Genomic DNA, 17660 nt, shown 5'->3' on the forward strand with positions numbered 1-17660 from the left:
GTAATACATTTTTCTGTATTTACTTCAAAAATGGTCCTGTCTGGGAGGTCTTACTTTCTGGAGTTCAAAGTTATGTTTATTTTGCTGACATAAGCCGTGCATTACGTGTAAATCTAACACACTCAGTGAAGCGTGTTAACTTTCCTAACAGTAAACCAATCCCTGGGTGCTGTGATAGAAGACTGTTATGCAGATACTCATGGTGTGTGTGTGTGTGTTTTTTTTTTTTTTTTTTGTCTTCAGATCGAGCATGGAATTGTTCAGGAGAACTAATGTACCCTTGGGCTCCTGAAGGATAGGCTTTCTGGGTTGGAACATTCTGAAGGTAAATCTTTTCTTTGGGTTAACTATCTTTGACGTCCGATGAAGTGAGCTGTAGCTCATGAAAGCTTATGCTCAAATAAATTTGTTAGTCTCTAAGGTGCCGCAAGTCCTCCTTTTCTTTTTATCTTGACAGTATCATTATTTAATTAAAAAAAAAAGTGTCCGTTGGATGACTCTCTACCATATACTTTTAATCTTAAAATGTCCTGTATAATTCTATCTATTTTTTTGAAGTTAAAACTCGCCAAAGCAAGAAATGGAGAAGTTTTTATACAATGTATACCCAAGAGGCAGAAATAATACATTTTGGATGTTGCATTTTTTTGGTGTGGAACTGGCTAGTGGGCCCTAAGATCTTCCAGACTTGTTTGGGAGGTCATTCTTGGACAGGGAGGGATCCTGTTTTCTCACATTATAAGACTGAGAGGGGAAATAAAATACAAATTTAAAAATGATTTTTTAACCTCCTATAAAATGAGCTCAACCCATAATATATGTAATACGAGACAGGTGAGCTTATATGGGAAGTGACTGGTATTTTAAAATGGTTAATGAATATTATCCTACTTATTGCAAATGGTTTGCAGACATTTAATGCAACTATCAGTTTGTCGATATATGCTAACTTTGTCTCCATTTCTCAAATTCTGTTTCCCTTTGGTATATTGGAATCATCCCTTTAGTCTTGTCCAAAGATTGCCTGCTTTATGGCCCAATGCTGAAAACACTTAAGCATGTGAATAACTTTAACCACTTGAATATTGAATTCAGTAGCAGTATTTGCAGAATAAGGCCATTAATGAGCATGAAGGAAAAATGAAATGATTGGGCAGGGAGTGGTTGCAGGGTAGTCTGTTTGTTTTATATTTAGTACTCTTAGGAGTGTTTACTTGGAAAGGACAATGTCAATGTCAAACCAACAAACAAAAAAGAAGCAGTAACAGAGCTGTACTCAGATTTTAAGACCACACTGAAAACTCAAAAGTACCTGGCTTATCAACTTCATAATTGTAATCAGTGTGGTTATAATGGATTCTTATTCTGATAAACCAATCCATGTACCACCTGACTGCAGCCCACATACTACCAGTAGTGGATGCACTACAGTTTGAGAACATCTGCACTAACACAGTATATTCAAGGATAATCACCAGAAAATCTGCATCATGTTGTTAAACTTTAGATACTTGAGTTTCAGAATCCATTCAGTATCTTTGATTTTTGCAGTAGCTAGCACAAGTGAAATCCAAATGTGGCTATCAGTCAGGATATATCTTCGCTTAGAATACTGCTGCTGTAGCACTTCAGTGTAGACACTCGCTACAGCGACAGGAGGGGTTCTTCTGTTACTAGTTAATCCACCTGCCTGAGTGGTGATAGCTTGATTAAGAAGAATGCTTCGGTAGACCTAGTCTATACCAGGGGTTAGTTTGGATTAACTGTCACCCAGGAGTGTGGATTTTTCACACCTCTGAGAGACATAGCTGGGTTGACCTGACTTCTTTGGTGTGGACCTGGTCTCAGTCCATGATTCTTTAGTTTGTTACATTTAACCACTCAGAAAAGTGTAGAGGATGATCTCTTGACTTGCTCTCGTATTTCTTGGTAATCTTGGCAACACAAGGTTGTTGAAAAGTTAGTTATGACTTTTGCTGATCTCAAAACCACCGAGTTATAAAATTTACTATTAAAATACATGGGTTTAAGTGGCCACTTTAAATTTATGAATTACTATTGTCAACAGCAGATGTTCCTTATGCTGTATTGTGCTTAATAGAACTGTGGCTTTTGTGGAAATGAGTATTTGAATATATCACAAGTGGGTTGAAGGTTTTGTTCAAAGAGCTGTGCTTATCTTTTCTTTTTTTTAAGAAAGTGGTTGGTTGTGCAACACAAAAATATATTTCCTTCATGGGTTCTAAAAGTCTGAATTGTAAATAAATGTTGTGCATTAAGTATATCAACTTGTCAAAAAAAGGTAGCTATTTGATAAACTTGAGGGAATATTTATTACCTGTTTATGCACAGCATATATCCTGATATGTTTAAAATTGCTTTTTCTCTGCCCATGCAGACCAATACAAATTTTGAGTAGGTGACCACATTCTGTATTGTGGTACAAACAGTCTTGTTATGGATGGTTTTTGTATTCAGCCTATTTCAATGCACAAGCTTGCATTACAAGTTGTTACAAACGGTTGTGCTGTATTCTGCCCTGAAACTACCTCTTGCATTAGAATCAGACATTTGTTCTTGTCGTTGGAATTGTTTTTTTGGATATCAGAGTTCTAGATCATTAGGGCAATTCCCAGAAGATCTTCTGAGTTCTTAAGCAAAAGTAATTTGCGTGTGGTAGGGAAGTACCAATCATCCTGCATACCAGAACAGATTTATTCCTTAAAGCAAGAGCTTTCAACCTGTGGGCTACAAGTTATGCTACTAAATAAGAAAGGTGTCTATTCCCCTATTGCTAAAAGAGGGGTGAGCCCCAGATACATCTCAATCCTCTTTCCCACAACAGACCATCAAGGAATGTGACATGGAAAAGGTTGAGAATCCCTACCTTAAAGATATTGCAAGTGAATCATTTAAGGCTAGAGTCTACCAGTTGGGGTGAGTAGTATCTTACTCTGCAAGTAGTACAACAGATATCACTGAGGCCATTGAAGGAGGAAAGTATTACCCAATGTGAGCAAGGACGGACAGAACATTTGCCGTCAGTGAGGAGAAATTGACATCTTAAAAATAAAATAGTGATTTGTTTTACAGGCTTCAGTGATCATCCATACAATAATTTACCATCAGAGTGTATTATGCAGTTTAAAAAAAAAAAGCGTAGAATGGGCAGTTTGAGGAAGGATGGAGGGCGAGAGCAAACATTGCAGTATTTTTTTTTTAAAAGTGATTTAGTGACCCTTTTTTGTTCTAGGGAGCATACTATACTTCATTACAGAAGAAAAAGAAACTGTATTTTTCTGTGAATGCGGGTTAGTGTTTTTAGTTAGTGGTTATGCAGTACCTTCTAGGATTTAACCCTTACATCACTGCCATTTTCCATTTTGCCTGCTAAATGAATTTGATGATATGATGTCTATAACCTTCGGGTTAAGAAAAATGACCCTTATGCTTTCAGTAGCTTGGCATTTAATATTTTACAGCAAAGTTTTTAGTTTAACATATGTGAACTTGTACTGGATAGGGTTAATAGGCTAGAACAAAAGGTCAAAGCATAAGGCATTAGGCTTAATTAAGGGAGAGCAGGAGTGGCAGGAGTATGTGACAGTTAAATGGGTTTCCCACAGACTAATGTCGGTTACAGTGCAACCATGCCTCAATTTAAGTGGGTTATTTTGTGCAAAGGGCAACAGTGATTAGCAGTTTGACATGCCAGACATTTCTAGCCAATCCCATCTGTTTTAGAGGTTAAGAAAGCACACCTTTATGAGCTGATGGATTGAATTGTGTGCCTGTCTGGTAAAGATTAGAAGTCCAAGGCCAGTGCAGTAAATGTCAGTTGCTGAATATTGTACTTTCTTGGTGGTTCTTTGTTTTAACTGTAAAGTGTTTTGTAATAGGTATAACTGCTATTATAGTGTTATAAACATTGACTATAGAACAAGAAAAAAACTGCAGAGATTCTGAAGCAGGTGTCTTGAATTGAAATAGGTCAGGGTGTGGGCACATTTGTTTTTAAGTTTTATTTTAAACCTTGAGCTGTAATGCTTGTTCATTGTATAAAATCTTTTATATGAGTTACTTTGTTTTGACATGTGGTGCATGATTTTTCTTCACAACCATCACTTTTTTTTAAAATGTATTTGTCCAGTGGTTAATTGTCTCAGTAATAATCTTTCAGACACAAATTAAGCTGAATGTAAGGAGGTTCTCTACATTTAAAAATGTCTGACTTCACACTTAACTTCATAATACTCCCCTAAACCTCTCCACTTTGTTACTTGACCAGAATATAGATAGATAGCATGTGTGTGTTGTCGTTTTTTCTTTTTTGCTATTACATTGCCTGCTCCTGTGGATCGCTTTCCCAACTGTGTCATAAGTCTGTTTACGAGCCTAAAATAAAATGAATGGTACAATAAGTCTGATTGTTTCTTGTCATCTTTATGACTTTCTGAAGTCAGGAAAGTAACATCACTATTGATATAAAACTATTAAATTGAGGCAATAAAAGTATTTTTGATGTTCAGAGTTCATACATAGTGAAAAGTGGTTATCCTTCTTTAAAGTCACGCAGAGATCAGGTTATGCTGTAAGATATGACATCAGCCCAAATGACATGTGGGTAGCTTCAAAACCAATGTAAAGCATGCTTTATACAAATAAGCACCCCACATTAAATCATTGACTATGAATGAGAGTCACGGTAACTTGCTGGTAGCTTTAATAATTTCTTAAAGGGAAATAATACAATGAAATAACTTTCTCTGTTTGATTAAGACTACCCTGGCTTAAAGTAAATGAATACTTAAAGTTTTGAGTTTTTAACTGGTTCCATTCCCTCAATTCCAGCTATGGTAGTTATGGCTGTACAAAAAAGGGAAACTAAATCACAGTATACATCCATTAATGCTCTGACTCTATCTGTTACAAAATTAGTCCATTTCCTAAAATTTTAGTTTCTAGCATCCCACAAACTAGTATAATTTTCTTACTGTTGTTCAGGTGGGGGGAAAGGGGGTGAATAAAATATTACTGATACATACCAATCTCTATTAATCTTGTGGAACTGTGTTCAGAGTATCTTTGGGGCATTTATAACTGATATGTAAAATGAGTTTTGCTTTATCACATACAAGGTGTCCTCATCTTAACTGAAATTGTGGTACCCCCTTCATTTTTTTTTGAGGGAGAAATTCTTTCCTTTGACTTTTGGTTGAAAAACATGGAGATATTTTCACTGTCTTTTTTTAAGAGGGGTAAGACAGCATCATTATCTTGCAGTTATTTCAGCTCCATGTTACTGAATTGGGTGTATTCAGCATCTTGTTCTCCGTGGAATATCTATTGAAATTATTTGGATCTCATACATATTTACATGGAAAAAGCATCTTGCCCTTCTCTGTGGGGAGAGAGAAGGTGAACAAGCATAAATTTTATAATACTCATTGCTTCACTTGTACTAAATCATTCTTAAATTGCAGAAGGTTGGCTTGAGAGTTGTGTAAAAGTGCTTGGCTAGTAAACTAAGGCTGTATGGAGACATCTAATTTACTACTAAAAACCATTGTCAGCTTCAGGGAATTGATGTGCGGTTGCTAGATCTCAAATGCAATACTTGAGATTTTTATATTCTCACATTTTGTAAAATTTAAAATGCTTCTATAAAAGACAATTGTAATTGTGCTACATTTCAGGTAATTTTATTGCTATTGATCACACCTAACACATTATTCAGTGCAAATATGATTGGGAATGGGATGGACTTGGTATCAGTCTTCTGCTGGTCCACAGAATAACATACTCTGTTCATACTACTTAGTGGTCACTGTTACAATCTTTACGATGCTGTTTGTATGTAATTTTGGTATTTCCTATAGTAAGTATAGCACAAATACTGTAGTAAATTGAATTAGGTAAAATAGAAAAGATGTTAATGACAACGACTGTGCTGGATATTTTCTCTCCTTCAACCTCAGGGGTGACATATTGGGCCCCATTGAAGTCAATAGTAAAACTCCCTCTGATAGGATTTCACTCCTAAACCTAACATCACTTATGTGATCCATGAGCTACAATGGCATGAAGGTAATACAGTGCCTTTTCCTACTGCCTACATTACGAAATAAATCAGTGCAAAACATTCCCATTTCATATAACTGAAAATAGTGATGTGGTGTTGGTAACAATCACAGCACATTTGGCAACCAACATCATCTTGCTCTTAATATTCTCTGTGCTCTCAATTAGAACGTTATAAAATATTCATCTTGCTTACATTGGTCGTTACGCATTAAAAGCAATTTTAATTGTCCAGTGTCTCCCTTTTTGAATCCGATCTAAAAATTGGAAATATGGTGTTATACAGTTCAGCTTTTTAAAACGTTGTTCCTTACATGTAATTGATGAAAAGGCAGGCGCTTGTTGATATCATGGGCCCTAAATAATTGGTGAGAAGAGACTGCCACAGCCTGTTTGAGTAAACTGCCCCATGTGTGTATCTCTTCATTTTACTTTTTCCATACTCTATGACCTTGCAGTAATTGACTTCAGTCTGGAACAATTTCAAAGTCATGTAAATGTAATTAAGGTATTGCTTATCATTTTGCAGAGTTCAGAGGCAAGCTTATTGGCTAGAAAGGTTTGTTTACTTAAAATGGAAGGTCAAGCTAAAGTTAAACTTTTTTTGCATAAAATGGTAATATTTTGTAATATTTTTATTTAGCTGCTAGAGAACGTAATGTTTGGAAAAGCAAATAGTTTTATTTGACCTCAGGGTGTTTGCTGAAGCTTGCTTTATTGAAGAAATTTATTTCCATTCCACAGCATTTGTGGTATGTTGTCTTCATCTCCCATCCTCCAAAGAACTCTCCATTAAAGCTAGTGTCTTATGTCTCCACCTATCAGTACTGAAGGAAGTTCAAAAACAGCCAGTCATAATTAGTATAAATAGTCTAGTTAGCCCACTCTCTTCCTCTTTTTCTCCTCTCCTCTCCTGGTGCTTGGATGTCAGGTTTTGGTAATCAAATAACCTCTTTTTTATGTCTTTTCCTCTCAGTCTAAGCAGAAAAGACAAGGAAAAATATAAAAACAGTTAAGTTACATAATTTAGTGACTTAATTCCCTTTCTCTTTCAGTCAACCCTCTGTTTCTTGGTCAGAGTAAGAAAAATGGCAGCTTCTTAGGCTTATTTCCCTTTCTTTTCTAGTCTGTTTGGTTTAAATACATTCAGTTCTTTCACTTAGTCTTTTGGACTTGCTCATCAGTGCCACCCTAAGGATGAGTAGAGATTGCTTGAAGTCCTCTTGGCACTGGGGAAACTGATTACTTTCCAGGAACCACTGCAGAGATGGATGCTGGCTTCCCCCTTAGCCATTCGTTCAGTTTGGACTCTGGGCCTAACTCTCCACTGCCTTGCACCCTGTGTAGTCATTTACACCCAACCAGCGTGAGTTCAAAAACATTACCAAATCAGGATGGCAGCATTTTACAGTCCCTTTGCATTCAGTAGGCACAGGTTAAAATGATAACGCAAGGTATGAGGCATTGGAGAATCAGGCCCGTTGTCTCTAGAACTCAAGTTATCCTTGGAGTACAATATCAAAAATGAAAGCTTGTCGTGACCTTTTTGGTGGAGCTCTTGAACACGGATGCCATTATTTTCTTGCTCTCAAACCTTTCTATGAAGTAATTTCACAGGGTGTTATTTTGGAGAGCCCTGTTTCCATTTTTGAAGCCACCTTTCTAGGGACCCTTAGTGCCAAGAGATGTGATATGACCATTTCCCTCTTCTTCAAAGCAGCCTTATGAAGGCCTTGTCCTTGCATCTCCTTCTGTTCCATCTGCTAAATGTAGGACGTGGCTTAACTATTTCACAAAGGGGCATACTCTTGCTTTCTCAGATTTCAATGGATTAGTTTGTTTTGACACTAAACTTGAGCCATAGAGCAGGAGCTAACATATATGATGACCCAAAAAGCTTAGTCTCAGGCTATAATGATAGGGGGCTGAACCAGGTGTGTTACTCTGGTACTTGGCCCAAAAAACAGGGATGTCTTTTGATCCTGACTTCTGAATCATAAAATAATTGAATAACTTTATGGGGGGGGGGAAGGCTAGACTCTTATCTATTGCATTTATGCTTATGCTTTGTAAGTCTTTTCCCCATATGCCTGGGGCAAGGTCAAGATTCTAGGTCATGGGCTTATTCACAGGAACCCACAACCTGTCCCTGACTTTTACTAAAAATACCCTGGGAGTGTGTGGATGAAAAACATAGCGTGGCCAGGGCTTGAAGCTGTTCTAGCCCCGCTGCTGCTCCTGTGGCTGGGGCTGACTGCTGCTGCTCCAGCCCCAGGGAGGCTGACCCAACCCCAGCTGTTGCTCCTGTGAGCTACAGGGCTGGCTGCCGGGCTGCTGCTCTAGGGCTGGCCACTGCTCTGGCAGCCTCAGGACTGGCCCAGTAGATGTCATGGAGATCCTGTAAAGTCACGGAATGTGTGACAGAATCATGTCCTTAACTATGATTCACAATTCTGATAGTTTTCAGATCTGCCGGGTCTTCCCAAATCTCTAGCTTCGGGGCTCCATTTTTCACCACAACCCTTCTCTACTGAATCATCCTCATGGGATGAGGGACTGCTTATTGAGATGGAGTCACTCTTAATAGGCACATGAGTGTTTCAGATAGTGGACAATTTTCTGACTGCTTAGGGTCATATTTTTAACGTGGTACAAAAGACGGAATTCCTAATCCTCTTCATGCTCCCTGTGGTTTGTTTAGGATTTATAATTGAGACAATGTTTTGGGTTAGCAGACTGAAGTTTCACATGGGAAGAGTGCACTACTGCAGCCAACATATTCAGGGCCTTGACTATGCAAACACTGACTGTGTTTTGCCTTTATCTGAGTAAACTTCAGCATTAAAATAGCTGTGTGAGTCCAAGCTTCTTCAATCGCCCCTCATATGCCTTTGGGAAAACTGTTGCTTTGGAGCTTAACTTTCCTGGAGAAATCGGCATGCGCGCATCACAATTAGATACCAAGAGCACTGAAACTCTTCGCATTTCAGCTACATGACTCTTTTTTGGACATCAAAGGAAATTGTTGCTGTGCTTGTAAAAAGCGATTCAGAGCCTTAAGTCTCTCTTACTTGTTGGATTAAGGATTGTGTGAATTTAACATACAAGCACTTTTGCCTGTCTGCTTCCTAAAGGTTATTTGTTGGCAAGGTGAAGTTGAGTCATAATATTGCCACTTCTGGGGCTGCTATTTTGAGCTAATCCTTGTTAGTTTATCAGTTATACTAACTGGACCTGCTGTTGTCTGAGGTGTTTTGGCAGAAAAATGCTTCAAGAGGCTACAAGAAAGTAAGCCCATTTCTGTTACAGGGCCTGATCCAATTCCTATCAAAGTTTGTGGGAAACTTAAGTTAATTTTAGTGGGCTTTAGATCAAATCCTTAAAGAAGGACTCATCACAGCTACTTTTTCAAAAGAAACTTCCTTTCTAGAAAAGCGGGGGGAGGGCAATATGGCAAGGAAGTATGATTTACCTGTAGTTTGTGTTGTCCCATTTTTTCTCCTACCCCGTTCTCCTGTGTATCTCCAAACATTAACCTCTTTTCAAATGTTAACCTGAATTTCTTTCAGTACTGAATGAGAAGGAAGTAGGTGGGGCTAATTCATATCCTCAGAGACCATTCTTGCTTCCTGGGAAGTGGAAAAACATCATAATAGCAGTGCTGCTTCCTTTAGAGGAGGAAGAACAGGACTCTCTGATCATTACAGGAAATCTGTTTTAAGGTTGATACAGGTGAAACACTTCGGCAGAAATCAATGATCATGCAAATAGAAGCATTTCTCTCTCTGCCTTTTGCTATTAAAGCAATGTTTCGAAACATGCGGGAGAAAGTGGATCTGCAGGACAGAGAAGAGGAACGTGGGGAAAAAACTGTGACTCTGGATTCACCTTTGTCCGACTTAAAAAGATGCTTGAAAGTCATCAATGTCCATTTTGCTGCCCTTTCTGTGACTGTGGGAGAGTAGTTAGCACATGTGAGCTGCAAGGTCCTCTGTTTCTCCCACATGACTTAATTCAGCCATGAGATCCCGTCCCGCTTTGGGTAGCGTGTCTAACTGTTAGAGACTGAGGAGAAACTTTCAAGGAGAGAAAAAAAGCACCTCCCTCCCCCACCTCTCCTTAAAAGAGAACATGCTCTGGAGGAGTTAGTGAACTCTATTAAGCTGTGGTGAACTGTAGCAAGAGGTGCCTTTGTTAGTGTTTCAGAAAAGAGACATAAAATGCAGAAGTGCCACTGTATGGTAGTTGCTGTGTTCCAGTATGAATTTATAGAGTGGGGAGAAGCTAAGAGAAAGGAATGGGATGGTATATTTTACTGGTGATGGGACTGGTAATTTGAAATGCACTGACTGTCTCCCTCAGCTTTAATGGATGAGGATTAATTTTTCAGTTCTTGGACAGCTATCCTGGTATCCCAGGGATGAAGATTCAAGCACATAACAATTTTTTCTCAAATCCTAATTTAGATTCTATATTTAAAACCTCTATCAAATGACCACATGCATGCTCATTAGGGAGAATTAGGGCATACTGCCACCTCATCCCATATTTGAAACTGTAGCGATAGTAAAGCTGACTTTGTGGAAACTTCAGAAAAACTTAACATGATGTTTGTCATTGCTCTTCATAGAGTATGAGGTATATTATTTTTATGGTTTTCATATAGTTTTCTAACGAGTAAGAGAATAGACCTCTTCAGGATTACAGAGGTCATTTAGCATAGATAAACTACTTGGCACTTTTGAAACAATTCTGCCAAAAGGAGTTTGTGTTTGAAGGCATTTCATGATTTGATGGATTAAATTAATTTTGTGTTTTTCAGAGATTCTTGAGAAACAAATACTTTACTTTCCAGGACAGTATTTTTTCAGAATGTACAGCTTGGTGTATCTGTTAAAATAAAGCTAGTTCCTCCCTCCCCACCTTTTTATCTAAAGATCTTGTCAGTTACTAATATATAGTTTCTATGAAACTATAATTTATGTAGCTAAGGGCCAGATTCTTGGTGGGTGTAAATTAGCATCGCTTCATTGACTTCAGTTGACCTATAAAGGCACTGTCTATGTCCTTATTTATTCAAGAGTATTCCTACATCATATTCTGGTGCTTTTTTTTTTTTTTATTTCCAAGTGAGGCACCTAAATGGGGAAGAACATTGTATTGTCATGTCTGTCATTTTCAGGTTTTTTTCTCCCCTGCTCACCTCATTCATAAGAGGGTTATGAGATGTATTTTTTTGGCATGTATGTATGAATGTATGTATATGTATGGCAGCAGGTTTTTGAAAATCACTTGTATTTGCCAGATGTGCTGTTCAGTCTTCAGAATTTGCTTATGTGTTTGGTTTGCATTAAGGAAAGGGTGGAGGGAAAATAAGTGAAAAATCAAGAACAATTTTAAATGCAGTTGTGTAATGGCTTTGTGGGGCTAGCATAGCAACCAGCAGGCAACTTGCCAGAAGGCAGCACGTGTTTTCATGCTGTTAGAACAGGGGTTTTCAAACTTCATTGCACTGTGACCCCCTTCTGACAACAAAAATTACTGCGTGACCCCAGGAGGGAGGACTGAAGCCTGAGCCTACTCAAACCCTGCACAGGGGCAGGGGGTGGCTGATTCCAAAGCCTGGTGGGGCCAAAACTGAAGCCCAAGGGCTTCTGCCCCAGGTGGGGAGCCTGTAACTGAGCCCCGCCATGCAGGGCTGAAGCCCTGGGGCTTGGGCTTTGGCCTCGGCTGGTGAGGCTCGGGCTTTGGCCCCAGGCCACTGCAAGTCTAATGCCAGCCCTGGTGTCCCACTTTGGGGTCCCAACCCACAGTTTTGAGAACTGCTGTATTAGACTGATACTAAGGACTTTGACCATTCATGTGAGCTATGAGGTCCATTCCCTCAGTATAAGTCAGTATACTACACTATTTTCTAGATCTGGATCTTCAAATGATGTAAATCTGCATAACACCCTTGAAGTCAGTGGAGCTTCATGATTTACACCAGCTGAGCATCTATCCCCTGTATTTAATTTGAAGTATTCGTTGTGTATTTTTTAATTTACTGAAACACATTGGTCTTGGTGGTGCTGACTTATAAAAAGGAATAACATAAACAACTGGTCTACTGAGGGGCACTTATTACTGCTGTCACAGGAACATAAATGTGGGAGAAAAGTATGTTCCTGTGAGAGCAAGTGTTTTATTAAGGCAAGAGATTGTTTTGGTGAACTGTTTCAGTGTATTATAAAATAGACAGGTGTTCCTGCCTAGTAGTGGAGTAATGAGGTTAGAAGTAATGCCTTGGGGTAAAATATGGCTCTCTCAAGTTGGGTGTACTTGGAGACAGAGTGGTTCAGTGTGTCCCTTCTGTCTCCTTTCCCACAAGCAGGAGTGAATCATAACACTGCTTTCTGTGCTGAGTGCCTGGGGAGCTGCTGCACTGAACACACACTACACATCCAGGATGTGAAAAGCTGGCATCATCTGCCTGGGAACCTCTGTCTGAAATCAAAGGGACTCGACTTGCTCATGTTCTTAGGCGCTTTACTGAATTGGGACAATCATGCTTCCTTGTGTGCTGCAGATACTCCAGTCTACACTCCAGTGGCAGTTCTAAGTTCTCCCGAGACATAATTTGCTCCTCTGCCATTTTTTGTGATGTAGATAAGTGTATATATATGTTCAGTTGTACCTTACAAGGTGGGACAATTTACAGATTATTCAGTGTGAATAAGAGCGTCTGAATCTGTCGCTTTTATATACATCTTAAGACACGTTAGCAAAATTGAACATTCTAGCTAGTTGTATGCCACTGTCATTATGGAGTGGATCAAATGAAGCTTATTTGTGCCATCACTGAGTAGTCTCTTTTAATAAGATGTACAATACTAACACAACTCTGCTTCTATAAATGCAGTGTAAAATGAATGTATGCAGCAACAATTTCTCTTCTGATTCATATGTACTCACCACAGGCTTTTAAGTACAGCACCTTTTTGTGATAAATTGAGGTGTGTGTTTAAAGATTATATACAGACAGGCTTTGATGTTTAAAACTGCCACCTTTTTGAGCTATATCAATTTTAAACATTTTTCAACACTGGTCAAAGCATCGTAGGTTGAAGTATATTCACTAGGGAGAAAACTGGCACCAACTTTAGATCCTTAATATCCTAAAGCCTACGGTATGTTTGTTCTGTTGCAGGGCTGTTGTCAAGACTGGTTAACCTAGCCTTAGACCTACTAGCTTATGGGTATAGACAGATATGTTCACAATTTCTCCTGTTTCTAAAATCTGCTTTAACAATACCTCTTTTTGTGTGTGTGCGTGTGCGCAAGGTAGCTATATATACAGAATGGTGCCTTCTGTGACAGCAATCGTGTAATGGCATGAATACAGTAGGAAGATATGGGTCTCAGCCAGCATGTACTGCTTGGGTCTTGTGCACATGGTTGACTTTCTTTCCTTGCTGGATTTGGCATCTATTTTAATGTAAAATAGTTGGATATGAACACTTTGGAAAAATTTGAGGCTGACTGACTTCATTTCTTCCTTGCTTTCATGAATGGTGTCAACAGACACAATAGGAAAATCTGCAGCATGGGATTTGAGCTAGTTCCAGAAGACAATCTAAGGGAGAGACTTCAGAACATATTGGAGCACTTCTGTGTGTATACGTGTGTGTGTGTGTGCGCGCGGGGGGAGGAGATGAATCCTGGAAAGACTCACTTCATTTTGATCTCTGAAACAGACAGGTATCCCTCTCAATTTGGGATGCAGTATTGAATAAATGAGGGCCGGGGACACACTGTAATAACGAGGGATACACAGATGTATATATCTGAGGAAAATGGAACACTCCTTTTTCTTTAAATTTAACAATACACTTCCTATTTTAAATTATTATTTAGTATTATAGTAGTTTCAGGCCCGCCGACAGCAATTCTGAGCCCCAGGGCCATCCCTTATGGGATGCGGGTCCCGTGGCAGAAGTGACAAATTCATCACTTCTGGGACTGACTGCGTTGGCCAATCGCACCAGCCCGTGGGGCCGTGAGTGGTTGTTACCCCGCGTGTGCCTAGGAGCCCTGCAGCCTGCCTGGGCGGTTTAAAAGGGCCCAGGGCTCCCAGTCACCACCAACAGTGGCTGGGGGTCCTGGGCCCTTTTAAACTGCCCAGCCCCTGGGCAGTTTTTTCCCCCTTTGCTCCACCCTGTCAGCGGGTCTGAGTATGTGCTGTACAAACTCATAGTAGAAAAGAGTCCCTGCTCTAAAGAGTGTATAGTCCAAACAAACAAGAAAGGGAAAAGAGGAGGGGGTGTGTAGTAGTGGTATTCCTATTATACAGATGTGAAACTGAGGCACAGAGAGCTATTAAGTGATTTGCCCATGGTCCAGTGGCAACACTGTGAATTGAACCCAGATCTCCAGAGTCCCAGTCAAGTATCTTGACCACAGGAACAGATTTCCTCTTTATGCAGAGTTCATGATTTGACAGCTTCACATGCTAACAACATGCAGGGTCAGAAGTTACTTAGTAGAGTACAGGGGAATAGAACCAGAGGAACTGGGTTGAAATTAGCAAAAAGGAATATTTAAGCGAAAATATTGGTGTCTTCCTAACAGTGCACTCCATGATACTCTGGATTAGATGCCAAGGAAAAGTGGCTGAAGCCTTTCCTAAGGGGTAGATAAGACTAGATGAGACCATATGTTAGACAGTACACTCCAGGAATTTTCTTCATTAGATGCAAAATAGAATAAAGGGTATTTTTCTTTTCTAATTTCCAAGAATATGAAGTGAACCAGGTAACCTTGGGTTTAAATTAAGGAAACAAAGACATTTTCTCTAGTTGGTTTCTAAATATAGGGTTGTGTGCTACTTTAATTTTACACTTGTCTATACCTTAGACTCCTTTACATGTAAGCAGAGCGGGTGTAAATAGGAGTCTAAAGTGGCATAAGCGGGGAGAGGTCTGATTTGTGCCAGTGTACTAGTCATTTCTGACTTTGACTCAAAATGTCAAGCAAACTGAATAATGTGAAATTAAAACTTTTGCCTGTTTTGGCAGACTCTCTACATTTGCAGAGGAAAGTTTGAAAGCTATGACTGAGTCATTTTCTGAATTAGGAATGACCTCCCAGGAGGCATGAGAGGAGTGACTCCTTGGCTATAATCAGCTGGCCTTTTTTTTTTTTTTTTTTTGGACCCTTGAAGGGTGAGCCTGCAGACCAGATCACCGAGAGCAGCAGCAGGAAAAGAAAAAGCAGGTTCTTATAAATGAAGGAATACTCTTTTCTTAAAAGAGAGCTGGCTACCTCAATGTTATGAACAGTTGTGTTTTTTCTTTCCCTTGCCCCTCTTTTGCTGCTGGGTTTTATTTCAGCTGCTTGCAGGGGACTAATTAATCGCAAAGGAGTGGGGGAGAGGAAATCCTCAAGAATTTAGGTGAAATGGGACCAGAGCCACCCGGAGAATATTTGCAGTTCATGCTCTTGTAAAAACCCTAATCTAGCCTATGGTTGTTCTTATTGGAAGTTTAGTTCAGGAGCCAGGCATGTAGAACTTGGGAAGTAGGACAAAATTTTATTTGTAGAAATTAAATCTGTATAGAAGTAGTCACTACAGTTAACACTTAGACCCAACTTTTAATTTAATTATTGTTGTATTAAAATGGAAATCTAAAAAGTGTTGTAGCACTTAACGAAGGATTATTTTGAATTACATAAATTCTTTAAAAAAAAAACATATACAGTAATATATACTAAGTTCCAAAACACTGGAAAAATGTTCTGAAATTTTTAGCTATTTAAAAAAGTAACTATCACAGCCATTTCATAACCTCCCCGCCCCCCCCCCCCAGTATTAGAAGGCACCAATCCATGTTATAGACTGTAAGACCCGTTTTTGTTTTTTTTTAAAGCTCTCCTTGTTAGAATTTCTGTCTAGTATATTGAGTTGTTTTATAAACAAGCCTTGGCAAAAGCAAGCTTGTCCGCTGTTTGTTTTTGTTTTTTGAGTAATTATTAAAATGCTCTGGACATAACTTAAAACTCTTTAGTCAATATAGTTTAATTTGCCTAGAAATACCAACATCAAGTTCTTTGACAAGTGGTTTAAAAGGTTGTCTAACTGTACTATAAGTACTGGAAATACTTTCATATTTTCTGCTGAAATGCTGCTTTGTAAATTGTTGCAGCAATACTCAGTGAATCTGAACAAAAATCCTTATTCCTCTTACAACAGTACAACATAAGAAATACTATTCTCCCCCCCCCCCCTCCTTTTGTGGTACAAGAACACCCATGACACACACATTGGTGCTAAACAAGGGAACTGGCCATTTCATCAGAACCTTGGACTAAAGACCGAGGTTCATTGCAGATTACTGTATTGTGTAAGTATATGAACAAATACACAACAAAACAGAAAAAAAAAATCACAGAATGTATATCGTAAACTTTATTTTGCAGATAGTTTTAACTAAAACCTTCAAAGTAAATTGTAAGGTAAATATTATTTTCAAAAAGGGAAATTATAGTTAAGAGGATCCATTACAGCATCTCCGATTGAAACTGCTCAGAGGTGGTAAAATTCACCCTACACTAGCTGTGAAAAGATTTAATATGGGCCTGAAGGGCCAATTAACTTGCCACCTTGCACCTGGAGTGTGGGCCAAAAATAAAGATAAAGCCCAGCTGGGCGAGAGCACGGTTTGTTTCCATAAAGAGCTCTGTGAGCTTTGTTGTGGGGAGGAAAACCTGAGGAGTGGAGATTAGGAGTTCCTGCTCCCTGAAAAGCAGCCTAAAAGAAAGTTGAGAAGGAGAAAGGGGCAATGATGGGACAGGCTTCTCCAGGGGTAAGACCTACCAGGAAACTGCCTGAACCCCTCAGTGGGGGAGGAATGGGCCAGACCCTGCATTGTGGGGTGGATTGAGGCATGGGACCGTCTGAAGGTGCGCCCCTGCTGCTTTGACGAGATGGCTGCCAACTGAGCCCAGCTGGACTAGAGGTTTGGTTTTTGTGTATTTTTGTTGGACTCTGATAAAAGACTCCTCCTGGAGGGGGAGTACTCTGAAGTTGTCTGGGTGGAGTAGGCCAGAGGACAGTGGTGGGGAACTGAGGCACAGCTGCCCCAATGCCACATCTGGCCACAAGGGTTCATATTAAGACATCAGCCTAGCACAAGTTGGGGGGGGGGGGGGGGGGGAAGCCACCAGGCTTTTTTTATGCTAATTAGAAACTGTGAATTAGTAAGGTTATGCTATAGCTTACACAGCTTTCTTGTTAGAGGGAGAGACTGAGACTCACCTCCTTACTTACAATAATAATCTGAGAGCATATGAGTGAAAAGTGTGTATGTTTAAATTGAGGAATATGATGGAGTGTATTGCAGGTATAGTATTTTTGTGACCAATTGTGGGTGACGTACTATTTCTGTTTGAATACTTTATCTTGCATTACTTGGAAGCCAAGACAGTCTAAATGACAGTAGGGTTTTTGTTTTTGTTTTTTTCTTTTTTATTTTATGGAAACTGATATTTTAGTTGCCTTCTGGTGTCTGTTTGCTTATTTAAAAAAGCAACATTTGACA

At 39.3% G+C, this 17660-nt stretch overlaps 1 protein-coding gene across 3 annotated transcripts in view; it reads left to right on the forward strand.

The window, feature by feature from the left end:
* The window catches only part of NRIP1 (nuclear receptor interacting protein 1), a 96881-nt gene that overhangs the window by 9021 nt on the left and 70200 nt on the right, over positions 1-17660 (forward strand). The window contains exon 2 of one of the 3 annotated variants that reach the window (XM_048868529.2): positions 244-325. The exons of the other annotated variants lie outside the window; for them this stretch is intronic. The gene's annotated coding sequence lies outside the window, so the exon portion shown is untranslated. The remainder of the gene's footprint in view (positions 1-243; positions 326-17660) is intronic. 3 annotated transcript variants of the gene reach the window in all.

The sequence above is a fragment of the Caretta caretta genome, chromosome 1 (assembly GCF_965140235.1).
Source record: "Caretta caretta isolate rCarCar2 chromosome 1, rCarCar1.hap1, whole genome shotgun sequence".
Taxonomy (NCBI): Eukaryota; Metazoa; Chordata; order Testudines; family Cheloniidae; genus Caretta; species Caretta caretta.